The sequence below is a fragment of the Hesperophylax consimilis genome, chromosome 14 (assembly GCF_061612785.1).
Source record: "Hesperophylax consimilis isolate HC1 chromosome 14, BYU_Hcon_1.0, whole genome shotgun sequence".
In the NCBI taxonomy this organism is placed as follows: Eukaryota; Metazoa; Arthropoda; class Insecta; order Trichoptera; family Limnephilidae; genus Hesperophylax; species Hesperophylax consimilis.
This window is the reverse complement of record NC_142849.1, coordinates 26,975,615-26,977,739: the sequence shown is the minus strand read 5'-3', so window position 1 is coordinate 26,977,739 and position 2,125 is coordinate 26,975,615. Positions and strand designations below refer to the sequence as shown.

Sequence of the window (2,125 nt, the reverse complement as noted above, 5' to 3'; positions counted from 1 at the left end):
TTGGGGATTATAATTTAAATAACGAAATTAAATTACCGACATCTATTGCAATTTTAGAAAAACAGAACCATTTTTAGTTAGCACCGAGCGAATTATAACGATGTCGAAATGAAGATGGTTCTCAAAATATGAGTTTTATTACGGATTTAATTAATTATTATTTTTTTTTTAATTTTACAAAAAACATTTACGAAAGTTATTTGAATAGGTATAAAAATTACTTTACTATACTAAAATACTATTATCACTTTTATAAAAGTAATTTATAACTTTTATAAAATCAATAAATATATTTTTACATCAATAAGGTTTTTCTTATATGGTTATCTTTATAGGGTGTCCGGGGGTAAAGTGCTCAAACTTCAGGAGGTTATTCTAAATGCTAGAAGAAGTAAAAATGAAATGGAAATTATTCGAATTTCCAAATTTTTTCCACAAAAATTTATTTTCCGTAGAAGAAATTGTTTTTTTTTCTAAAAAAATTAAACTTTTTTACTCGAAAACTATCTTAAAACGTTGGAATTCCAAAAAAAGTTTTTTTTTCTTTTTTACTTGTACTATCAATTAGAATCACCTCCCGAAGTTTGTGCACTTTACCCCCGACATCTTGTATAATATGCGCAATATAATATTTATACACGTGTAATATCTACTTTTGTACATTTATATCAATTATATACACGTTTACATTTTTATGCTCATCAAATTTATTATATTATAAAGATAGATAGAAAGATCCTTAGTGCTTCCCGAGGACTTACAAATCAGAAGACTTTTTTGTAAGTATTTATTTATTCATTTAAACAATTCAATAATTATAAAGAGTAATAAAACATGTAAGCAACATAAAATTACATTCTAAAATGTGAAAGGGGCTCTATTTATTTACATTTTTATGAAATTACTACTTTTAATAGTTTAAGCTTTCAGTGAACTTTCAATTTCATTTTTAACTTCTCTAAATATTATTTGTTTAAATTGTCAAATATAATTTAATCACAAACACAAGATTCACTCAAAATGAAAGATTGGTGGTTCTGAAATGTTCCCATAAATACGGTGAAAGAACCCTAAACTATAAACTTATTACCCTAAACATGCTTCGAGCGAAATGCGGATCTGGAAACCTTATCGTCAATCTGAGCAAAACATACCATGAACGTCAATATAGCAACAGCCTTTGTTCTGCTGCAGTTTCATTAAATGCCGAGAGATCCGTTTACAGTCTCCAAAAAGCAATACTGGGGCACAACCCTAGAAGCAAAGCAAAATGATTGGAATACAGAAAGATAAAAACACACCATTGTCAAAAATATCTTGGCCGTTAATGATTAAATAAAATTAGATTTATTCAGGAAGGCAAGCATTACGGTGATCGATGTTAAAAATCTAACATAGCCCTAGAATAACTCCAGTATCTTTAAGAAACCTTTCTCTTAAAGCTCAGAAAAAAACTTTCCATGACAGTTAGATATACCACTCTACAACAAGACCGCGTACGGTAAAACTGTAAAAAAAAAATAAAGTAATAAATAACAAAATAAATATTTCACAACACAATCATTTCATCGAAAATCTTAAATCCGTTTCACCTTTCTACATTTTCTATATTCTCCTTAAGAGTATAATCCTTAGATAATGCCTTTTCAGATTATTCGTGGAAGCTAGAAAAAAATAAAATCATTGATTATAACTGCACTTCAAGTGACCTTTTAAATAACAGTAAAGGGCTCAAATGATTTTATTATTACCTCCGTGCCTTTGCATCTTTACAAGACTTGGGCAAAACATTCTGTAGCGGAGTATAGATTTCACATCTGAAACATAATTAAAGAGTTTATTGAAAATAGAACACCAAGGTACGGTTAGTCAAAAAACGTACAATTAAGTTAATTCTGGGTAGAAATTGTACAGTTGACATTCAGGACAGGTTCACTCCCTCCTCCTCAAAAAGACCCTCTATACAGCATTCTCAAAGATGACACAGGCTCTGAGAGAAATTATTTTCTTCAGGGCCTCCTTCCGACATGAAAAATAACATCACTGAACTTAATTATATTATTGTAGAAAGCAATCACTTTGTGGTTTGACATATTTAATAAAATAAAATACTTTTTTGTTTTAA

General features: G+C 28.8%; 1 long non-coding RNA gene across 1 annotated transcript; it reads right to left on the bottom strand.

Moving 5' to 3' along the window:
• Positions 1 to 877: 877 nt before the first annotated feature.
• LOC149418129 (uncharacterized) lies at positions 878 to 1,848 on the bottom strand. The gene is made up of 3 exons (XR_016303130.1): positions 1,752 to 1,848; positions 1,593 to 1,664; positions 878 to 1,254 (listed from the first exon to the last, which is right to left on the bottom strand). It is a non-coding gene; the product is annotated as an uncharacterized LOC149418129 (long non-coding RNA).
• Positions 1,849 to 2,125: the final 277 nt, after the last annotated feature.